Source organism: Mustela nivalis (assembly GCF_964662115.1).
Source record: "Mustela nivalis genome assembly, chromosome: 10".
Classification (NCBI taxonomy): Eukaryota; Metazoa; Chordata; class Mammalia; order Carnivora; family Mustelidae; genus Mustela; species Mustela nivalis.
Genome location: NC_139029.1, coordinates 47,301,562 through 47,327,158, shown reverse-complemented (window position 1 = coordinate 47,327,158; position 25,597 = coordinate 47,301,562). Strand labels below are relative to the sequence as shown.

General features: G+C 37.0%; 1 long non-coding RNA gene across 4 annotated transcripts in view; it reads left to right on the top strand.

The window, feature by feature from the left end:
- Positions 1 to 25,597, top strand: part of LOC309842890 — a 256,676-nt gene that overhangs the window by 222,813 nt on the left and 8,266 nt on the right. For 2 of the 4 annotated variants that reach the window (XR_014299826.1, XR_014299827.1), the window contains exon 4: positions 5,761 to 5,798. The exons of the other annotated variants lie outside the window; for them this stretch is intronic. This is a non-coding gene — a long non-coding RNA (uncharacterized lncRNA). The remainder of the gene's footprint in view (positions 1 to 5,760; positions 5,799 to 25,597) is intronic. 4 annotated transcript variants of the gene reach the window in all.

Genomic DNA, 25,597 nt, shown 5'->3' with positions numbered 1-25,597 from the left:
TAGCCGCCCCGATTCCCACAATTTCCCCCCACGATCCTTTGCTCTTTTGAAGTGCTTTCAACCAGTCTCCAAGTTAATGCTGGTCCCCAGACGCAGGGTATTACTTTCCAACCGGTCGCCTCTGGTGGCTCCCTCCCCCTTTTGTTTATCTTCCAATATCAGTCCGCCATTCCCATTCCTCTTTACCTGCTCACTGGTGTCTTCTGCCCCTGTAGAGATCCAGACGTGTATAATTCTGATCTCAGGCTGATTTCATGGGTGAATGGAGTTCTTTGGTAGGTAATCAGCTCACTTTGGGGTACCAGCTGAAAAGGCGCCTCCTCCTACTCCCCCGCCATCTTGTCCCCCCCCAACAAAACCCTTATTAAGTGCTTACCATGTAGCAGGCACTGTACTAGGTACTGTGAACCTAAGAAAAGTCATGCACTGTTGTTTAAACAAACAAACAAACAAACAAACAAAAGTCAGTACAGTTCCTGCTTCCAAAGAGCTTATAGTTTCGGAATCCATGTAAAGAAACACTGTAAATTTATAACAGCTGGGTTCAGTGTAAAGGGCAGTGGGTACAAAAAAACTTTAGCAACTCACACTGATCCACATGAAAGAGCCCAAAAAGTAGAAAGGCGGCAGGAACTACAGAGCTATCCAGAGGACTATGAAGTATGGAGACATCCATCTAAAGAGGGCATTTGGGAATGTACCACTGGTTGTGGATGATGGAGACATGGCTGTCTCTTTCTGAGGGGTTCTTCAGGAATGGAGGAGGTAAGGAAAAGTCAGGCACCACTCCAAGAAAGCCCAAGATGTACCGTCTATGTAACATTTACTGCATCTTCCACCTACTAGTTGTGGCTCTAGGTGGTTTACTTAACTTCCTTATCACAGTTCTTTCATCAGTAAAATGGGTTACTAATCATAACAGATCTCACAGCATTATTATATTAGATGAGTTAGTACATGTAGAATGCTTGCACTTTCTGTATTTTATCAATTTTCAGAGGCCATCAGTTGTATCAGTTGTTAGAGTCATCATTATTTTATGTACCCCTAAGAGATGCTTATAATTAAACCATGAGACTTCATCAATTATAAATCACATTGCTATTTCAGAAATACTGGGATGTGAGAGAATGTATTTTAGAATTTATGAAGTATGATAGCGAGTGCTCAAGAAGCATTATATATCATTATGATTATAGTTATTATTTGCTATAATTATTGTTATTATTATTTGTGGAAATCACTAGAAGATGAACTAGACAAAATCAGAGTATGATCAAAGATGGCTTCCTTTTCCTGATAATGTGATCAGTTATATACGATGACCCCTACTTCCTCTATGCTTCTTGGGTCCTTATCAGACCCTAGGATAATTAGATTTAGAAGGGGGTATAGAGGACTATGTATTCAGGGCTTCCATCTCCTTCTCTGGTTGTGCAGGTTGTGTACTGGACAACAATAAGTAGAATGGGTCATATGGTGGATTGTATGAATCTTGCTCCCTGGAGTTGAGCATTGTATATCCTCAATGGATCTCATAACCCAGCCTGCTCAGCATCATTTCTGATACCCTACTCTGTTAAGCCAGAATCACAACCCAAGGCATAGCTGGGGAAAGGGAAGAGATGAGCTTTAAATAAATTTTGAGATTAAAGTTTTAAACTGTACTTCGGTCATGAAAAATAACTAGATATTATAAAATCTGCCTAAGATGTTGTTAAGAAATTGGAAAGATTGATTTATCAGAATGTGGTGAAAGGTGTTAATGGCAAAATGTTAAAATATATTCATGTTTTTCTTACACCCTATTGAGAATCCCTAGTAATCTGGTTATGTAAAATTGAAAAAAAAATATGCTCCTGAGGAACCTCCACTCCCTCCAAGAGAAACAGACAAGTGATAATGAGCTCAGTGCTATTGGAGAGGACAGTTCTAACAGGTGTGGGGAGAAAGGATTAGTCCTTTAGGGGAGTAGAGAAAGACTTCCTTGGAAAGTTGACATTTTGAACCAGCTTAAAACATGACTAATGGAATCCAAAGCCATGTCTGATTTCTGTAAATGATGAAATAAGATAGTTTTGAAGAGGGGCCCTTTGGTAATATGTGTATTATGGACTTAATGTTTGCCTTCAAATACGTATGTTGAAGCCATAGGCCCCAGTGTGACTATTTGAAGGGAAGGCCTATGGAGAGGTGATAAGGTTATCAGGGTGGGGCCCTAACCTGGTAGGACCAGTGTCCTCATAAAAAGAGAAAGAGTAACACCAGAGAGATCTCTTTCCGACCCCGTTCAGAAAGGCCTGAGTGGCCAAAGAGGTGATCTGAAAGCCAGGGAGAGAACTCTCTTTAGAAACCAGATCCTACCTGACCTCCATCAGGCATTTCTGGTCTTCAGAACTGTGAGAAAACGAATTTCTGTTATGTAAGCCAACCAAGCTATGATTTTTTGTTACGGCAGCCAAAATAGACTAGTACGCTGTGCCTGCTCTGTTTTCTGGCTCTGTTCCACTAATTCTAGCCCACAATTACAATTTTAGCCTGTAATTCCTCAGCCATACAAAATAGATTAGTTTTTGGTTTGCTTTTTAGCCATCAGATTTCATCAGATCCTCAGAGCAGGCCACTGAAAATAAGTTATTTTCCCTCTTTCACAAATGAAAAATGCTGAGGGTCAGAGAGTTTCAGCTAACAAGTTGCCCTAAGTTCATTGCTGTTTCTACTCAAATCCAAATACTGTTTTAAAGTCAGGCCTAGGGTCAGGATCTTGGCAATCCTAAATCACAACAGCTGTATCTCCCCTCTTCAGCTAGAAAATAAGAGCTTTTCTTTTTTCTTTCTTTTTCTCTTTTGCTTTATTCCCCCCCGTCTTTCTTTTTCCTTTTCTTTTTTCTTTTCTTTCTCTCTCTCTCTCTCTCTCTTTCTTTTCCTTCCTCCCTCCTTCCCTCCCTCCTTTCTTTCCTGTTCCTTTTTTTCTGAAGAGCAAAACTTCCAGAATTTTAGCAGATCACTGAAGCTATAATAACATAAAGTGGTTGACTTTTGAGGGAGGGGTAGGGAGAAGCACTTACCATAGTGACTCAAAGAATGATCCCAGAACATATCTGATCTATATTTATTCAAACTATTCTTTCCAAGGATGTGCTTTCCAAGTAATTATACTAAAACATCAATTAAGAGTCTTATCAGGTATGGTAATGCCTCAGGTGCAATTTGCAAAATACAATTATTAGAGTGTAGAGGTGTCCTCAAAACCATCAGGCAATCACATCAGTCTGTAGTGGTGTTGAAGCAAAACCAGCAACAACATGCATTTGGAACTATTACTTGGAAACTCTTGTTCCGGCTGATTTGAAAGTCCAATATCTACAGTACAACTGAGAATTCCATTTCCAAAGGGCCTTCCCACCTGCCAGAGGACTGATCAGTAGTCTCCAAACCAACCCACAGCCTGTCTTCCTGCCTGTTACCCAGAGGATCACAGCAGAATCCTTACCCCTTCTGTGAGGCCACAGTTCTGGTGAGACTCCTTGCTAATCCTTCCCTGCTATGTTTTTTTTCTTACCATTCTTCCAACTGTATTTAACATTAATTTGTCATCTGGATTGGCTACTGATCGCACTGGAGCACACTGAGGAAATGGCTAAGAAGCTTCACACTTTAGAAAGTTCTCTTGCTTGAATTTACAAAGAATTTTAGTGGGTCTGAACTGCTTGGGTAGAAGGATTTAGGGAAACACATTGCCCTGAGAATAGCAAGCCACACGCATTGGCATTTTCGAGGTGAAAATGAATAGGACTCTTTGTAGTTATGTGGCCACATGACATATACAAATACTTTCTCATACTGGATCTCAGTTTTTCTCCTTTTTCCTCTTTTTCAGTCCCTCTTTCCCTCCTCACCCTTTTCCCTTCCCCCCTCACTCTCCCCCCTTCCTTTTCATCTACCCTCCCTTAATTTCCTCCTTCTTTTCCTATTTTTTCTTTCCCTTTGCTCTTCAATTTTTTGTTCTGCAAACATCTGATGACTGGTTGGCACTGTGCCAAAAACAATGTGCATTCACAACCAAAAGTTTCTTCGTGTTAAAGGGTTGAATGTTTGTGAGATTGACAGTAAGACTGACTCTAATATAGATAGATAAGTGATCTAGTGGCACAAAACGTTTCCTAGACAAGGAGACTCTAACTCCAAGTAGGCTGGGTTCCAGGGCGAGGGTGAGGCTGAGAAAGGCTTTCTGCAAAAAAGTGACCTCTGAGCTACTTCTGAAAGAAGGAATTCAATTTAGATAAGTGAGAAAAGGAGAGAAAGAGTTTTCTAGGAAAATGGATCAATAACGCAAAGGAGTCTAGAGAATATTTTTGCTTTTGGGAAAGTACAAATACGTAGGAATAGCTAGCATTGAAGCTAAGGGAGGTGGTATGAAGGTCAAATTGAAGGTCGGAGAATGGGAGAATGAGGGTTTGGGCAGATAAGAAATGGTGAAATCATGAAAGCTCCTGTTTGCCACATAAAGGAATCTAGATTTGTGTGTGTGGGTGTGTGTGTTCCAGTAAAACTTTACCTATGGACACTGAAATGGGAATTTCTAAAGTTTTCCCATATCCTGAAATACTATCCTTCTTGTGATTTTTCCCTCCAACCCTCTAAAAATGTAAAGACCAATTTGTAGACTCCTGCTCTAGAGCTTTCCTGCTCAAAGTGTGGCCCTAAAATAACAGCATTGGCATCACCTGAAAAGTAGTTGGAAATGCAGAATTTTGAGCCTCAACTCAGCTCTCTTGAATGAAAGGAGTCTAGTTTAATTCTGAAGGTAACAGAATGTTCTAAGAAGGCACGTGTTGCAGTCTGGTTTAACTCTAATTAGATTTTTAACTCTCTTGCTTGGCTCCAAGATTCAACCAAATGCTCAGAGTGCTGTTGCATTCTGACACTTCACCTGACCTGTCTGCTGCCGTTGCTCTGCAGAGAAAGGGAGCAGTTGCTGAATCAGCACTGCAGGGAGGAGCATGTGTAAGGAACATGGATTATTCATGGGGCCTGTGCACTGTTCCAGGTGCAGCCATGATTGCCGTGGACTGGGACCATTTGTAATGCAAAGGCATGGCAAGAAAATCCATTTTCTCATTTTCAGAGCCAATTTTATCTTCATGCTCCTGCCCATGTTACAAATTTAGGCTGATAAAGTGAAACAGGAGGCAGAAGAGCAAAATGAAATTTCTGACGACTGTTTGCAAGAGGAATTTTTAGATGCCAATTTATAAACGCCTTTATTTGGAAGGAAATGATTCAGAGAATACATCTCGAGGCCTTGTGGTATAAAACAATGGAGACTGAGTTTTAAAGTCAAATTTAAATGTGAGTTTTGTGACCTTGGGCAAGTCAGCTCGCTTCTCTGTACCACTATTTCTTTATCTGTAAAATGTGAGTAATGATGCTATGGGAGGTAGAATTATTGGCTCCATTTTTTTTTTCCTCTTTCTGTATCCTTGACTTTTACCTCGTGACTGCCATCACTCCCACTGCAGGAAAATCCTATCCTTTTGGTTTGGGTTTATCTTGTGATTTCCTTAGGCAATGGGATATGGAGGAGAGGGAGTGACAGCATGATAACCTTAAAGTCTTCCCGGGATTCTCCTTCCTTCTTGCACTTCTGCTATTTCCAGAAGAATTTTATAGTCCCCTCTGCCTGTGCCCCATTGAAGCAACGGAATGCAATTGTGCTGATGCCTTGTTTTTTGTTTGTTTGTTTGTTTGTTTGTTTAGGTCACTGAGATCAGTATCAGAGTCACACCTACAGAAATGTAAGATAATAAATTTATGGGCTTTTTAAAAAAAATTATGTTGTTCTAAATACTAAGTCTGTGGTAATTTGTTACAGCAGCAGTAGAAAATGAATATATAGGGTAACTTCTCTGGGATTAATAAATATAGATTTTCTTCTCCCTTTATTCATTTTTGAAACAAGTAGACTTAAGTCTGTGTAAGAGCAGTTTGCATACAAACTTACTAGTGCTATTAAGGATTACTGCTGAATGCAAGCAAGCCTTTAGAGCAATGCACATAAGAAACAGTCAAATGTTTGTATTCCATGGGGAATAGAGTGTTCTTTAGTCCACAGAGGAACTGTGATATAGGCAATAGTGAAAAGCATTGGGCATAAAGCTTGTTATTATTACTTTTTCTGGGAATCCCAAGGCTCAAACTTGTAACTTTACAGCAAAAAGTTTAGGACCATTTGCTATAAACTTGTATTTTCCTGAAAAGTAGTCATGTTTTGAAGCATTTCCTCTTGTTGCTAAAAAGAAGTCTCAGGATGTGAGAATTGTCCTCAAATATCTCAGAGCATTGGTTATAATAACTAAAACAAAATTAAAAAATGAAACAAAATAAAAAGAACCTAACTGTTCATCACCTAGAGAGAAAATTTGAGTAAATCAATACCCATGCACTTACTGGGTTATTACGAGGACATTAAATGCAATTCAATGTGATGAACCTATATGACATAAAATATAGAGTATAATTTAAAAAGCAAGCAAGAAGCAAAAGGAACTGGATAGTCAGTAAGATAACAACTATATGAAACAAATAAAATGATGCTCAGAAGGTAGAAAAATGATTATGAAATATATTTCACTATCAACGTGTTTTCTTTTGGGAGAGTAAATCCCCTTCTTTTTTACACTTTCATTTTTTCAATATATTCTCATAATGTGCAAGTGTTACTTCTGGACTGAGAATATAATACACTTTTTTTTTTTAAATAGTGGAAAAAAGGTGGTCTCAGAGTTTGTTCTTTCCCGGTACATTTTATTGTCTCTAACGGACTCCAGAGATTCTGTTATAGTCACACATATACCCACTCAAAAAACTCACTGTGCAAATTATTCAAAATGATAACCCATTTATACATACAAATAAGTACAAATACCAAAAGAGCTTCCATCCTTATCAAGTACTTACCATGCATTGGGCAGGAGAGTGTTAAGGAGGGCTTTCATTAATTTTTGAGTGGTAGCCATACACATTAAGTACCATTTTCTGAGGGTTTACTATATCCTGGTGATTTTACATATATTCTCTCATTTATCTTCACAACTGACATGTAAATTAAGTATTATACTCTAAATGTAAAGATACATAAGTTATGGCTTATCTACGGTTGCCCAAAAAAGCACTTGCCTCTATAGGAGTAGAAGCCATGTCTGTTTCTAAAGCCTATGTCTTCCTCGGTACCCCATACCATTCATGCAGAGAACATGTGAGGCACTATTTTCTCTACTCTCACTAGAACCATTAGTTTTGCTTTTTATGAAAGTGGTTGAGCCTTCTCACTGATGTCATGTTACTTTATGACTCCTCTGGAAGGGCTACATTTGGATATCATGTTCTTCAAAGTGTTAGGATTTTCCCCACTATTTTACTCTCCTGAACTATTTTCCCTTGGGCTCCATGTAAATACACTATTCATAAGCCAGACATTCTCCTCCCTCCTTTAAATTTTGCTGGAGAGTAGTTTATGATGCACTACTTCCTTGTAGGACATTTGCACATGTTATTCCACAAGATTGGTTGCAGGTGACTGAGCCAGGGGTGGCTACCTGTTTCAAGAGAAGTCAACGGACTAGCATAACAGATCTGTCCAAAGCCATGCAAATCACCAAATGAACCAATTAGATCTGACTGCAGTGAACTTGACTAGGATACATGGAGGGAAAGATAATGATTATAAGTGAGGCCAGAAGCCCTAAAGCACATACAAAATAGGAATTACTCAAGTTTGGCATGATAGACGACATGAGTACCAAACTGAGTAAATAAAGGAGGAATCCAGCCAGGAATTTATTGGTGGCAGCAGAAGAATGATTGAGTCATGGTAATGGTGACCATCAGAGAGTGCCATGGATATTAGCTGCTGATAGAGCAGCAGCAAAGGCTGGTCACTAGAATAGCCGTCCAGTTCTTGAGCAAGATTCCGTCTACCTGGTGGCTGGGATCTGCAGCAATTGAAACTTATTTCTCTGTGTATTTTTAAAAAAACAAAAACCTAGAAAAACAACAACAACAAAAAAACCCCAAAACCTTATGAATATAATGTGTGTCTGTTTATCTCTGTGATTTGAAAGAGCCTAACCATTAAATTACATCTGGCTGAATGGTGTAAGGCCTGTCACAGCATCCAGAAGACTGGCCACATTAAAAGATGGTTAGCCGATCATGAGTAGCTAGGAGAGCTCCCTTTAAAACCACTGATTCTGGAATTTGTCTGGTTTGGGGAAGAGAGGGAAGGAGAAACACTATGATTACTTTTTTTCCCAACTTTTTCTAATCCTCAGACTTTCCTATTTGGTGTTTCCATTAATGCGGTATCAAAGAGGTTACTGCTGCCTATGTTCTCCTCTAGGATTCTGATGGATTCCTGTCTCACGTTGAGGTCTTTTATCCATTTCGAGTTTATTTTTGTGTATGATGAACAATTATTGCAGGTAGTGTAAATGCCTCAGAGTACAGTCCTATCTGTCTCCCAGACAGACTTGGTGACATGGCATTGAGAATTTGAAAACTGAAAGGCATGCCCTGTTGTGTGCATATAAGCTGTGTGATTCCTGGAAAGTGGCTAACTTCTCTCAATTTCAAATATTTCTTCCATTAAAATAGGAGGAATAATAGCCCCTGCCTTCTTAACCTTTAGGTTTGCTCAGCAAGATAAAAAAAGATAATGAATTGGAAAACTATGAAATAATTGAAAGAACTAATGTTTTCCTTACCACCAATAATGACACACTGCCAATAAACCAGTTTCTGAATTTGAAGAGTTCTAAGTGAAAAATACCTAAATTATGTAAGCCTATGTGAAAGCAGGCTCACAAAGAAATGTTAAAGAAACCTGGTGGACCATTTGTTAGAAGGGCCATGTTAATTTCTCTAGGCAATGACCTGAGCTGGAAGTGCCATTGGGAATAGGTTAACCACATTTGAAAGCAGCTGTTGATGATGTGTATTTTGCTAATGATCTTGTCTGTCTTCCATGTCTCTTTAAGAGTTTCACAGAGGAAAAGGCACTAAACTATTACTGACAGTAATGCAGGCAGGTGCAGGTCAGGAAAGGTGGTTGCTTCTTTTATGTTGGCTGTAAAGCCAAAGTTCTTTATTTAAACAGCCATCCTAAGAGTGACGATAGTCCATACATCTTCCCAGTGTCTTTGGTTGTGGAGTCAGCCCACCTTCAACCACCTACCCATTAAGGCCCATCTCAATGGCCAATGCCTCATGAAGCCTTCCCCAGTTCCCCTGAGATGAGAATGATCTCTGTTCTCTTAAATTTCTTAATGTTTTCCCTGTTCTGCTTTTATGGAACTTAGCACATTCTGCATTGAATTTCACATTCTTCAGGATACATTTCTATCACTAAACTGATATCTACCATGGAGGTCAGCTCTGTTTCTGATTCAGCTCCAGAATGCCAAACTTGCTACCTAGCACAGAAATATTTCTCAGAAAATCATCAATGAACCAGTGGGTATAGACTCATAACAAATAGGAAAACAGAAGAATAGACAGAATCTGACGTACAAAGCTTGTTTCGAAAATAACCCTTCAAGTTAGCTCTTTGAAATCTAGAACTTCATTTCCCATAGAGAATATTATAAATGGTGAATAGATTCTCATATCAGTCCTTTCTGTCTTGGGATAAAAATGTTCCGGTTTTGGAAACTATTTCCCCATCTGCTTACCACCATAGTCTCTTTCTTTTTCTTGAATTCCATTTTCATCTATAACTTCAAAAGCTGTAGAAATTAGCTTGACCTTCTAGACATGATCCTGGTGTTCTGTAGATAAAGTAGTATGAATGAGCCTCTTGTTCATTTCTTCTCTTTGGCTTTCCCCAGACTTACTCTCCCATACCTTACTGGGTCCAGAGGGCCTTCCAACAGATGATTTGGTCTTGCTCTAATTTCCTATAACAAACCAAATTAAAATAGCCTCAGCCTCAATTAAGGAAACATACTTGTTTTAGTCACTGATCCTTTATTTTTCTCCAGTTAATGTATTAAGTATTAATAAAATGAAAGCTACCATGTATTGAATGCTGGTGTACCAGGCACTGTGCTAAGATCTTCATATTTTCTGTTTCATTTAATTCTCACTACAGATCTCAAAGTAGGTACTGTTAGGATTCCTATTTTACAGAAGAAGGAACTACACTTAGCTTCAAGGAGATGTTTCAACTCACTTGGCTAGTTAGTAGTATAACCAGTCTTCAAACCTAGACTTGTCTGCCTCTGAAGTCATGTTTTTAATCACCATGCTAGTTTATAGCAGGTAGGCAATACTCTTGTAAATGTGGGGTAGGGTTGGGGGCAAGAGAATTGGATAGAGGTCATGCGTTCTTTGGTTTCCTACCACTGAGATCCTGGACAATTGATTTAATCTCAATGAACCTGTTTCCTATAAAAATAAAGGGAAATGGTGACATATTTAAAAGGTCTAGGTCATGGGTTGGTGAAACTATTCAGCAAATAATTTATTTTTCTTCTCTTGATCTTTGCCTCTTGCCCTTCTCTTTACTTGAAGTATGGTGACCGTAATTGCCTATTTCCTGGAGTAAATAAGATAATTTCCTTTCACTCTTAAATAGGTCTTATTTGGACACAATGAATTATATGGGCATGCCCTGGATGTTGGCAGTGTTTCTCTTGCCTTCTTTCTCTGGATCCTGTGATATCTTTCTAAGGGCAGACATGATTATACCTCTCCTCTGATTAATACTCCATGCCTCATTTCCCTACAAATAATCCAGTGCCTTCATAGTGATGTATGAGGCCTTCATGACCTGAACCTGCTGATTTTGTATTTTCTTCTCATACTCACCTAGCCTGTTATCCTACTTGCTGTCCATAGCAACTGCCTGCCTTTTCTTGAAACATCTATGCTATTGCTCCTATGCCTCTTCCAATGCCTTCCTGTGCCTGGAATATATTCCATCCCTGTCATTGATATGTATCACTCTTTCTGTTTTTCTGTCATCAAGACTCTTTCTAAGTATAGGGAATTCTCTACTTGGAGATATGGTGTTGAAAAGACTATTTTATTGCATTGGGAATGAAACAAATATACTTCATTACAAACTCTTGCAAGTATGCCTACATCCTAGCTACAGGCAGTTGGCACTAGCAATGAAATTCCACCTCAAGCCATTTACAGTGATTGAGTCTCTGGAGAGCCAGATTATTTTTGGCTCTCTGTCCCATCTTGAGTGGCATTTGTGACACAAGAAGGCAGGAAGAGGGATTATATCTTATTTTCTGACTGAAACAACAACAACCAGGAGCTTCAAGACAGAGGACTTGTCCAAATCCTCTCTGCCTCGATTGCTAGTTATGTTATCTTATACGAGCTTCATAACTTTTCTTTACATCAGTTTCTTCATCTGTAAAATGGGGATAACAATAGTACCTACTTCAAACATTGATTGGAGGGACTAAACACACATGTGATATGGCTGAAACAATCCCTGGCCCATTGTTTATACTCAAAACGTCAGGTTTTATTATTACTATGGTTGTTGATAACAGTCACAACAATAGCAATAACAGTAAACTACCTTCTATAGTATGACCTTTTGTTTCTTGCATTTAAAAAGTGTGACCAATACATTTCCCTCTGGTTATGCTGATTTGGGCTTAAGTTTGATATCTAAGTTGAGACATTTTTCCTCCCAGAAATCTTTTCTGAAACTACTGCCACATTAGAGACCACAATTATAAATTCACATTTTGTTGTTACTAGTAGCAGAACACTTATCACACTTAATTTAAATACCTGATCTTTGATGTTTCCTCCAAATAGACCATGAACTCCTTCTAGATGACACTGGCCATTTCCCCTACTTGTGTCCTTGGAGTATTTCTTAGGTAGTACCTTGAAAATTGTATGTATTTAGCAAACATGTACCAGATGAAAGAGCAAATAGCCTGCCACCCTCTGAGATGCTGCAATGGGACAGTTAGCCAAGCAGGGGAGCTGGTGATTTCTATTCATATGCTCTGGCTCTTCCTGTGGGTTCTCTCTCTGTGACCCCATGTGAGATTTTTGTAATCAGTGTTCATATTTGCATTGATGATCCTAAAATGTCTTTGACAATCTCAAGAGAGTTGTAATCAGTATATTTCATTGCTACAGTGCTCCTGCCTCCCAGGTTTGGCTTAGGAGATGGAACTCACTCCAGATATTTGATCCCAATCAGTGCTATTGTGCTTCCCTTGAAGAGTATCTTATAAATTCAGGAAGATGCAAAGCAGTTCGCTAGATTGGGGAATAACATGTGTCATAAGAATCAGTCAGGTACTTCTATTTGTCCTTTTCTGAGTCAGTGACTTGAGGCAACAAGTCTTCAACCAAATAGAGTGATTTACTGTTCTTCTATTTAGGGATGAACATCTATTTCTTCTTGCCTTTGTGTATGCTATTATTTCTTTTTTATTTTTTGTTATTAATTTCTAGTTTTATTCCATTATAAGTGGAAAATACACTTGGCATGGTTTCAGTCTTCCTAAATATGTTAAGGTTTGTTTTATGATGACCCACTTATCTTGGGTAATATTTCATTAACACTTAGAATAACGTATATCCTGCTGCTGTTGGGTGAAATTCTATATGTGTTTCTTAAGTCCATATGATCTGTAGTATTTTAGAAGTCTCTCTTTGTCCTGAATGATCTTCTGCCTGAATGTTCTATCCATTGTTGAAATTCCTACTATTTTTCTATGTTTCTAAGTTTTTTTTTTTTTTTACTTCAATTCCATCACAATTTGCTTCATATATTTGTGTGGCTTCATGCTGAATGCATAGATAGAGAGGTAGATATCTATAGACACAAAGAGAGATTTTATATATATATATATATATATATATATATATATGTAATTATCATATATTCTGTTTTGTAATTGTTATATATTACTTTTTTGTAATTGTTATATATTCTTTTTTTATTAAATTGATTTATTTATTTTCAGAAAAATAGTATTCATTATTTTTTCACCACACCCAGTGCTCCATGCAATCCGTGCCCTCTATAATACCCACCACCTGGTACCCCAACCTCCCACCCCCCCGCCACTTCAAACCACTCAGATTGTTTTTCAGAGTTCATAGTCTCTCATGATTCACCTCCCCTTCCAATTTTCCCCAACTCCCTTCTCCTCTCTAACACCCCTTGTCCTCCATGATATTTGTTATGCCCCACAAATAAGTGAAACCATATGATAATTGACTCTCTCTGCTTGACTTATTATGCTATTATTTCTGTTTCCTATGGCTTCTCTCGTTTGGAGTGCAAAGCTTTAATAACTTAGCAGGGCATTCAAAGCCCCTCACAAACTGAGCCCCATTTACCGTTCCAGTTTTATCTCTTACTACACCCCATCAGATCTCCTAACCTCCATAGGATGAATCATTTGTTTGTTCCTTTCATATCTTTAACAATAATTTATGGTTGTAATGTGGAGATTGTATCTACAATGTTGCGGTCTACTAGTAGACATAGCATTTAAAAAATAATAGAGGGCTGGCTGGGTGGCTCAGTGGTTAAGCCTTTGCTTTTGGCTCAGGTCATGATCTCAGAGTCCTGAGATCCAGCCCCACATCAAGCTCCCTGCTCAGCAGGGGAGCCTGCTTCCCTGCCGCTCTCTCTGCCTGCCTCTCTGCCTACTTGTGATCCCTCTCTCTCTGTGTCAAATTAATTAACTAATTAATTAATTAATTTAAAAATAAAGAATAATAGAAAATAGAAATAAAAGTATAATTATAATAAGAACCCTGGCACTAAATCATAACCAAGCATGGCAGGAGACTGTATCCCAGTGGGGTCTGATCATGGAGAGTTTATGGCAGTTAAGACACCTTCAGAAAGCCCGTTAGAAGTTTGTCGAATCTGGGCCTTGTTCTGTGTCGTTTCTGTGTCAACCCTGCTTAGCATCAGGCCCAGGACAGAGCAGGCATGCCAAAATGTTAAATAAATGTACGAATGAAAAAACTACATTGATAAAGAATAAGTTAATCTGTACTGTCTCATAACCAATTTCCACTCTTCATTCTTAGGTAAGAGTTTACAAGAGTACATGCACACACACACACACATACACACATTTGTGTGGGCGCAAATATTAATGTAATTATATATTAGTACTGAACTGTTTACAGTGCTTTTCTAGCCAATGTCTCCATGAATTACACATCAACTTATAATGTAAGGAGATAAAAAGTTTTTCTTTATTTGTAGAAGCTGAGTTTATGAGAAAGTTGCCTAAAGTAATTCGTTTAGTAAGTGAGAAACAGACGTAGTAGTTTGGTCTTCTGGCTTCAAGTCTGGGGCCTCATACTTTTTTATTTACAAAGATATAAGGGTGAAATGACTTCAATAATATTGGAATAAGTAATGAAAATCAACACTTTATGGAATAAAATAGTAAATAATATCTCTTGAAGAAATAGAAACCTTATCAATGCAGTGAAGAATCACAGGGTCAGATCTGGGAGAAGGAAACCCAGAGAGGAGAGTCTGGCAGCTCGAGACCCTCGTCATCCAGGAACATCTGTCAGTTTAGGTGGAGGCAGCTAAGAGATTGCGGTATGAGGTCGAAGGCCCATAGTGGATGGGGAACTCCAGAACCTCACTCTTGCTTTGAATTGGGAACCCAGAGGCCTCCTCTCAAGATGGGACAAGGAGCCAAAAATAGTCTGGCTCTCCTGAGACTCAATCACAGTAAATGACCCAAGGTGAAGTTTCATTGCTTGTGCCCCTTGCCACGGCCAGAGGCAAATCTAAATGCTCCTTGGAGCAGGAAACATCACCTCAGCTCCAATTATTTCCATAATTAATTTTTTTCACATAAGCTATTCAGAACTCAAAAAATAACCTGAAGGGAATCATTCTTGGATAAGTTAAATTTCATCTCTTAAATATCACTTTGTCTGTGGAGCAGGACTTTATATTGGGCCTGTTAAAGGACTTTAAGGAGGATACTGAAACATTTGGGTGTGTTTCTAAAGAGAAAACTCTGGAAGCTATAGGAAAATTGGTTTAGTGTCCAGTTAGAATTATCTTAACCAGCTTCCATTTAACCAATTGTCTATGTTAACTAACTTGCAAGATTAAATGCTGCCAATTCTCCCCTCTATAGAATTTTCTGATCCATATCTACAGACTGCTTGTGACCAGTTAGCAATATTCTAGTATTCTCATGTACTTCTGATCTGATCAGGGAGCTGAATGTTTTCAAAGAGTCACTTGTGTTAGTCACCAAATAATTTATACCAATTAGAGTTATTACTATAGATGAATAATTTGAGTATTATGCAAACTAAGAACATATTACTAAGAAAGGACAGTTACTGTTTCAATAAAATGTGCCAAATGCTTTAGGAAAAAAAAAAATAAGTTCTATTCCAAAGGGGAATTACCATCAAATAAGGTATGAAGAAAATAATTATAAGGAGGGAAAATCACAAAATTTTAGAAGGATTCTGTATTTAAATTATTTTTCAAATTTTTAAAGTTTTTATTTAACTGGAAATCATATGTGGTGGTAATGGGTCCTTCCTCTCACAGAAATTACATTCTAGCTTCCATTGTAATTCTGATATGTAAAAGATTTGGAATACAAAAAAGGATTTATTATGCATCTAATGTTACTACTATTGATCAGTAACATAGAGGGAAATGAAATATTTCCATATTAATAAAATGACATATAATAAGATGACCTTGTTATATCGTAATATATTATTATATTTATCATCATCGTAATAACATGATGTATTATATTTTTCATATATACATATTATTATTAGGGTAATGCCATAACATTCATAATATGAATTAGTAATGACAAAATAATAAGTAACATATTCAATTTTTTTAGTCATTCTATATATAAATATCCTGTATCCTTAATTATTAGCCCAAGGCTTTTCACAGAGTAACCCTCAAGATTACATAATGAATGAATAAATTAATACGCAAACTTTCAGAATCACTCATTTTTCTCAAGTATCACTCAAATTTGGTAACATCATTTGATGAATATGAATCCCACAAATCATCATAATAATTATAGGTGTTCTTTGACCAGCAACGGCCCCATTTTCTCACAGAATTGACTCCTATGGAATTTGTCATCCAATAAACCTATAAATCTATTATCACACAAAATGGTCTTATTCTAGCTCATCCCTCATTCTGGACATGAGAAACTGATTTTTATAAGCTCAGTATAAAAGTCTGTATTGATTAACTTACTCATTTAACTAGCTCCACAAACACATAGAATACCTACTATGAGTCAGATATTGTCCTAAATAATCTCAATCAATTGTCACTTAATACATTTTGACCTGTTAAATTGTTTATTTTGGGCTCTTGATAGATATTAGACATTAGCTATTTCTACCAGTTGTTTGTCACTTGCAAATTTTACAAGCATGTTATCATGTAATTAGTCAAGTCATTGTGGAAATAAGTTGATCAGAATCAGGCCAAATAAAGAAGACAGCAAAAATCACTGAAGTATTCCCTCTCAGTTGTTAAATTCCTATTCTCATTCAGCTGGGGATGGATATGGAAATCTCCCAAGGCAGAATTTCAGATAACCTGTATGATTTAGGGATGGTGTGATATTCCCTAGTAGTGTTTGAGATTACTCAAGAAAATGGAGAAGGAAGTTCCATTCCAAAGGGGAAAAGGTCAATGCCCAAGGGGCATCTAAAAGAGAAGAGGCTAGAAATATAACCAGTATGGGAAGAAGAAACCAGGGAAAGCCAGAAGTTAGGGTTAGAGGGATAAAATGTAAGCCTCTAGGAATTCCATAGGAAAATAGTACGTGACCATGACAGATTCTTTAGACTACCTTATGTGAGTGTGCATTTTAGTGAAGCAGAATGGAGATAGGTTGTCCTTAATCTAAAAATTATTCCTCTTTTATATTGTCAAATCTGATTGGATCCTTACTTTAATCCAGTTAGTGGAAAAAGATATTAATTACTTGCAAAAGTAGGGTTTCCTGATCCCCAAAGCAAGGGAGAGCCAACAAGCCATCACTATCAGTACTCTTCCAGGGATGACCTGGAGATATAGAGAGAACTAGCACTTCTTGGCTAATGGGTGAAGGGGTTTTCTCATGCTCTAAGCTAGGATCTGGTTCAAAATTCCTTTATTCTCAGGTCCTGGTCTTTTTTGCTAGGATTTCTTCAATATCAGGCATTTCTCTATCCTGGTAGGGGAATACAGTGCTCTTATTGCTATAAGCCTAGGGTATGGAGACAAATTGAAAGTGGGGAAGGTTTTAAACTGCATCAGTTTAGCAAATATTTGTTAACCATTTATTATGGTCTAGGCACTCTTTTAAATGTTTGAAGTACATCAATGAACCATGATGAGAACCATGTCCTCATAGAGCTATTGTTCTAGTAGAGAGAAATAGATAGCAAATACTGAAACCAATGAACAAGTACATTAGGTAATTTCTTAGAAAGTCATAATTACCATGGAAAAAAGCAAAAAAGAAGTGTAAGAGAGATGGGAATTTCATGGGGTGGATAGATTGTTGTATTAAGTAAACTGGTCAAGCAGAAGCCTCAGTGAGGATGTGAGATTTGAGTCAAATCTTGAGAAGTGAGAAATTGAATCATGTGGATGTTAGAGTAAAAAACACCAGGCAGAAGGAATAGAGTAAAAGTTCTGAGGTGGTAAGGAGTTTTGCATCTCTGATTAACTATAAGGAGCAGAGTCAGCGGTGGGGGAGCAGTAGGAGAACACAGAATTAATGGTGGCCTAGGTTGCAGTGGGCTTAGTAGGTGTTGTGAGACTTTGGCCTTTACTCTGAATGAAATGGTTATTGGAATGAAATGGTCTGACCGAAGTTTTGAAAGGAGAACTTTAGCCCTTGTACTGAAAGAATGCTGTGGGGAAATGAGACTAGACTCATGAAGACCTATTAGCAGGTTGCGGTAAGTGCTCGGAGGAAAAAAAAAAAAAAGAGGAAAACAGAGGAAGGCAAAACATGTGAGACTCTTAACTATAGAAAACAAACTGAGGGTTGCTAGAGGGGAGGTAGGTGAGGGGATGGGATAATTGGGTGACGGGCATTAAGAGAACTCTTAATGTAAAGACCACTGGGTGTTATATGGAACTGCTGAACCACTAAATTTTATCCCTGAAACTAATAATACACTATATGTTAACTAAGTTGAATTTAAGAATTTTCAAAGAAAGAAAAAAAATAAAGAGTTCAGAGGGACGTTTTTGGTGCTTTGACTTAGATGGTAGCAGTTATAAGAACTATTCAGATTCAAGGTGTATTTTAGTAATAGACATAACAGGATTTCTGGCAAATTGGGTGCTCCCTGAGAGAAAGAGATGTGTTAAGGCTGACTCCAAGGTATTTGGTCTCAGCAGTTGAAAGGTGTAAGTTGCTAGAAGCTGAGATAGGAAAGACTGTGGATGGAGCAAGTTTCAGAGGGAAACAGAGTTCAGTTTGGTACATATTAATTTTGAGATGTCTACTAAACATCCAAATGGACATGTTGAGTAAGCAGTTGGGTACCTGACACTTCAGGAGAGAAGTATGGGTTAGAGATAATTTGAGATTTCAGAATATTGGTGACATTTCAAACCATGAAACTGGATGAGTTCCCCAAAGGAGCGAGGGTAGATATAAAGAAGACAATGCAGGACTGGTTCCTATACCCCTCCAATATGAAGACAAAGACAAAGAGTGGTCAGAGAGGCTGCTGTTCTGGACGCCAGCAAGGACTCCAGAGCATATGGAGAGATGCTGAAAGGCTAAGAAGGATGAGGCAGAGAATGGGAACTTCAGCACTGTGGAGGTTAGTTAGCACTGTGTGTGCTTTATTAGGAGAGCAGGATTTCTGTTTAATACTGCAACAGATTTCTTGTGGTGAGGGGTAGAGAACATAACCTACTTCTTTTCTCTAGTGTTTTATTTCTGGGTGGGATTCCTGGAAGGACTCACAACTGTGGGAATCTTCTAACTTCTTCACTCTGCCTCTGAAACTGCCCTATCGTCAAATATAATCTTTCTTTGATTCTTGACATTTTATCTAGAAGGGCACTAAATTAGCATACCTCTGTTTGAATATGGTCCCTGGTGTAGCTAGTTTCATTCCACCTTTTTGTTATTTTAAAAAACTCTTCCCCCCTCATCCTTGTCTCTCTTCATTACCAGGGAAACAAGGTCCACTGACCTAGTGGCAATGGCAGCAAGGAGTTAACATCAATAGTTATAGTTGCTCTACCAATGGCAATATTATAGCTAATTCTCACTGCTTCCTCTTGTCATCAATGAGGGTGTCACGAGAGGTTTTATTATGCGGCTCTCGACTTTGTTACTGACAACTTTTGTGACATTTTGTTACTTGTAAGAGGTCATGTTAAATGTCGCACTAACTTTATGGTATTATCCTGAGCTTTTTCTTGGTAAAATCTTTTCCACGTGAATTCAAGGTTGCTCTATGTGATCTCCTTGCTTTTATCACATGCTAACAAGAAATCTCTTTATGGCCATCTTTCTTGCCAGGGATAAAGTCATACTTACAAACCTTAACTTTTCGGGATTCTTTTATTTACCCTCTTAAAATTATACAAGTGTTTAGCCTGTTTTTGATATTCTGGCATATTTCCAGTTCCCCATGATTTTTCTCACGCAAATATGAATTTGAAAAAAAAATTGCACAGCTTTTCATTAACACTTTCTGGAATTCAGAGTTGGCAAAAGATGTCAGTTTTGAGAGAAAAATAGGGACTTTTGTAGTAAGAAAGAAGCCTGGGATGGTTTTCTGACATATGTTACTATATTTATAAAACAAACTGTTTTTAGAGATCAGTTTATAAATTTGACATAAGGTTTAATATTTCCATTCTATTTTATTAAACTTTTAATTTTCTTATGAAAATAGCACAGGAAACCACATGATTTTAGGTCATGGTCTAGCTATAAAAATATACCATAAAGCCTTTTCTGTACATTGTGTGTCTTAGTGGAAAGATTGTGGCTTTGGATCAAAAGTTTGAAATTAAATTTTGATTCTGTTATTGACAAATTTTCTAACTTTGGAGGTCACCTTGATTCTTGTAAACTTTTTTTTCATCACCTATCAAATAGAGGTACATGTCCAATGGGTTGTTGTCTTTTATAATTCATATAGTACCTGCTGTATGCTAGGCACTCTGCTGGACACTGAGGATGCAAAGATAAAAAGATACAATCCATGTCCTAGAAAATCATTGTCACAGAAATAGTACACAGATCCTCTGTGTAATGGAAAGATTCTACTGGAGGTATATCACTTAGTGTGCATGACAGATTTGGAAGGTTAATTCTGAAACAGTTCTGGATTCTCCTCATAGTTAAAGGTTTTTAAGTATATTAAGAATTGGAAACTATAGAGTCTCATCAAGGCTAAGCTACAAGGTGGGCATGTAAAGTCTAACTTAAATATAAGCTTTAGGCTATGTTAGAACCTCAGAACATCTTTCATGAAGTCACTTATGAAGCAACAATGTCTAGTCTTCCTGGGACTTGGAACAAGCTGAAAAGGCAACCCCAGATTACATGAAAAGATAATATAAAAGGTTTTGTGGTATATTATAATATTTGGCCTGCTAAGTTAGACTTCTTCAACCCTAGAGAATATAGAACAAAGTGGATATCAAGATCAGGAATATATATATATATTTAGGTAATTTACTTAACTTCTCTGTACCTTCTCCATTTCCTTATTTGTAAAAAGGAGAGAGTGATAGGGTGGATATGAGGACAGAGAATGGTGCCTGGAACATAGCAATTATCATGAAGTTGTTTTTACAGTAGTATTCATTACTAGCAATAATATTCAAAATCAATAATATTAATCATAAACTAATTTTTTTAAGATTTATTTATTTGAAAGAGATCATGTATATGAGTGGGGAGATGGGGAGAGGGAGAAAGAACCCTAGCAGACTCTCCATTGAGTTTAGAGCCAGATGTGATGCTGGATCCCATGACCCATGAGATCATAACCTGAGAAGAAACCAAGAGTCTGATGCTTAAACAACTGAGCCACCCAGGTGCCCCCTTTTCAACCAAGGATTTTGTACTCAAGTTCCAGGGGGTCAACAGATAAAGGAAAACATGTTAAGATCACATAAACTGGAAACTGGGAAATTAAACTACCACTATTTGCAGATGATGTGATCATTTACATTGAAAAGTCAAAAGAATTTCTAAACAAAATATTGGAAAAAATAAAAGATTTCAGCACAGTAGCTAGCTAAATCAATATAAAAAACCCCCATGAAACTAGACCACTTTCTTACTCCATTGCATCTATAGATACCAAAGTAAATACTGTCCCCTATTGTTATTAAGTACCTATGAGATCTTGAGCAAGTAATTTCAGCTCTCTGAGATTGGTATCTCATCTGTTTATCAGTTTATCTCTATAAACTGACATCATTTTACTTTGGTCCTTTCTAATTCTAAGTTATGATAGAACATCAGATTTTCTGCCTTATCTTCCCTTGCCAGTGGGACCAATTGAGAAATATGCTCTGATATTTGCTAAGTGTGATGCATTATTTTATATGATAATTTTGATATATTCTTTGCCTCCATTGAGTTTATAACCTAGAAACAACAGAAATATTAATGATACATAGCATTGTCTTAGCTCATCAAAATTAATGAAGTGTTTTCATTCATATGATGAAATATTTCATGAGTATATAATGAGTACATAAATAATGTACCATACAGAATATATTAAGCTTTTATTGAGCTAGAAACTGAATAGCATTTCGGAGAACTTCTGTTTAACATTGGCCGATTTGCCACATGTTTATTATTTTTTTTTACCTTAATAAAATTATAGTAAAGAATTAAATTAAAAAAGCAAACTATTATCTGACAAGGATAACAATGTATTTGGCATTTTTTATGTATTCCCAGAACCTAGATGGATGCCTGGTACCTCATGGTCACTTAACTGATATTTGTAGGAATGACTGAATGACCACCACCAATAACTGTGGAGAAGTCATCAGCTGATGGAATATTTCAACAAATTTATGAAAGACAATGCAGATAGAAAAGTCCATTTCCAATTATATGGCAGATTAGATAACCAAATGATCCTCCTATGAAAAAATCTAAAAATTCTAAATCTCATGTGAATCTTTCAAAATAAACTGATTTGCTAGGCAGAAAAGAGACCTAAACCAGCTTGAAAATAGGAACCCAGAAATACAAGCATAGCACTGCATACTGCTTTTGTTCTGAAGGCATTTGATGAACACAGATGACCTTAATTTGCATGGCTTTGAAAGGCACCATGAGCAAGAGATCAAACCCATAGGAACTTTAATTTCAGCTCTCTGGAATACAGAACATCCTCACTCTTTTTCTTATAACTGAAGATACCACTCCAGTGTATCCTTTGGTTAAGTGTGAATGCCCTAACATCAATGAGACAGCAGGGAAAAGTGTTTGTTTTAGCCCTGTGTTTGTTGGAGAGGAAAAGAATCTATCCTAAGACTATTAACTACAAAATAACTATCATTAAAATTTGTAACCAAAATTGACACTGGCTAGTTTGTTTAAAAAAAAAAAAATCTCAATTTGAGAGTTTAGTTAGGTGTTCTAGATTTAAGCATCCAAAATGCCTGGTAGAGGCAAATATACTAACTACTCTGCCAAAATCCTCAAACTAAATCTCAATGAATACCTAACATTAAAAAAACATATAGTTTAGAAGTTAAAAATTACAAAACACAGAAGAAAATGCATACCATGAGTAAGAGCCAGCAGAAACTACAGATGCAAGAATTGGATTCAATCCATAAAATTTCAGATATTGGAATTATTAGTCAGGATACAAACTAAATATGGGGTCCCTATGGTTCAGTTGTTTAGGCATAATTCCTAGTTTCAGCTCAGGTCACGATCTCAGGATTTTGAGATTGAGCCCCATGTCAGGCTCTGCCCTCAGCAGGAGTGTACTTCAAATTCTCTCTCCCTCTCCTTCTGTCCCTCCCCCTGCGCCAGTCACTTGCGCTCGCTCTCTCTCTCTCTCTCTCAAATAAATAAATAAATAAACCTTTGAGAAACTTCAAAAAAAATTATAAACTAAAACATACACATAACTTTTATATAAGTCTATGTAACATAACACTTCAAAATTCAATGACAAAAATAAGCATTCATTTCTTGCTAGGAATTTGTAGATGGAGATATGACTACTTGGTTTTTGTGGGATGTGATGGGCCTGGCTGACTTCAAGATGAAGATTGGCTTCAGTCATACTCCATGTGTTTCTAATTCTGGGACTCAGGCAAAAGGTGCAGTAGCCCCCTGGGATATACTTTTGTTATGGTGGATGGTAATAAAGCAAGAGACCAAAACAACTAATGCAAGAACATTTAAAGTTATGCTCAAGCTTGGTTTGCATCATGACTGTTCATATTCCATTGGGCAAACAAGTCACAGTCAAGTTCAACATCAATGAAAAATAATTCTCCCACTGGTTTGAGGGGCAGAGAAGAGTGAAAGTTTGATGAAACATAATCTAATTTACTAAAATAAACATGATCAGTATGCTTTAACAAATAAAAGAAGATTTTGAAAATATTAATAATGAGCACACTATAAAAATGACCAATCAAAATTGAAAAATAATTCAATAAATGCATATAAATGGAAAAAAATAATATTTTGTTGGTTGGTTGGTTGGTTTTGAGTATATTTGACACACAATATTACAACTTAGTGATTAGACAAGTTTACATGTTATGCTATGGTCACCATAAGTATAACTATCATTTGTCCCATTACATTGCTATTATAATATTCTTGACTATATTCCTTATACTCTACTTTTTATTCCTATGACTTTCTCATTCCTAACTGGAGGCCTGTATCTCCCTCTCCCCTTCACCCATTTTGCCCAGCCCCATACCACCCTTCCCTCTGGCCGTAGTTTGTTCTCTGTATTTGTAGTTCTGATTCTAATTTTTGTTTATTTATTTACTTTCTAGATTCCATATCTGAGTGGAATCATATATAGTATTTGTCTTTCCAATCTGACTTATTTCACTTAGCGTAATACCCACTAGGTCCCACCACATTGTCTCTAATGGTACAATCTCATCCTTCTTATGGCTGTGTAATATAACACTGTAAACATATACCATATTTTCCTCATCTATTCATCCATTGGTGGACACTTAGGTTGCTTCCATGGTTTGTCTATCCTAAATAATACTGCAATAGACATAGGGGTACATATATCTTTCTGAGTTAGTGTTTTCATTTTCCCTGGGTACATACCCAATAGTAGAATTATTGGATCATATTTTATTTCTACTTTTAATTTTTTGAGGAACTTCCATACTCTTTTCTACAGTAGCTATACCAATTTACATTCCCACCAGCAGTGCATGAGGGTTACTTTTTTTTTTCCAAATACTCACCAACACTTGTTTCTTATCTTCTTGATTTTAGCCATTTTAATGGCAGGAGGGGATACTGCATTATGGTTTTGATTTGCATTTCCCTGATTGTTAGTGATGTTGAACATCTTTTTACATGTCCACTGGCCATCTGGATGTCTTTTTTGGACAAATGTCTATTCTGGTCTGTCCATCTTTTTAATCAGATTTTTTGGTGTTAAGTTGTATAAGCTCTCTATATATTTTGGCTATTAACTTTGTATATATCTTTTGGAAATATCTTCTCCCATTCAGTAGGCTGTATTTTGGTTTCTTGATGGTCTCTTTGCTGTGCAAAAACTTTTTTATTTTGACGTAGTCCTAATAGTTTATTTTTGCTTTTTTTCTCCCTTGCCTGAGGAGACATATCTAGAAAAATACTGCTATGGCTGCTGTCAGAGAAAATTACTGACTGTGCTTTACTTTAGGATTTTTATGGTTTCAAGTCCCACATTTAGGTCTTCAATCCATTTTAGTTTATTTTTTGTGTATGGTGTTAGAAAGCAATTCAGATTCATTTGGCTTTTCCAGTTTTCCCAGTACCATTTATTGAAAAGACTGTTTTTTCTCCATTGTATATTCTTTTCTCCATTATATATTCTTGCCTACTCTGTCATAGATTAGCTAACTATAAAAATGTAAGTTTATTTCTGGTGTCTCTATCCTGTTCCATTGATCTATCTGTGTCAGTACTATACTGTTTTGATTACTACATCTTTGTAGTATATCTTGAAATCTGAAATTATGATACCTTCAGCTTTGTTCTTCTTTCTCAGGATTGTTTTGACTACTTGGGGTCTTCTATGGTTCCAGACAAATTTTAGTATCATTTGTTTTAATCTTGTGAAAAATGCTATTGCTAGCAATGTCCACAATAGCCAAACTATGGAAAAAAAACCTAGATGTCCATCAACAGAGGAATAGATAAAGAAGATGTGGTATATATATATTTGCAACTACGTGGATGAAACTAGAGGGTATTATGCTTAGTGAAATAAGTCAACCAGAGAAAGACAACTATCATATGATCTCCCTGATATGAAGAAGTGGATA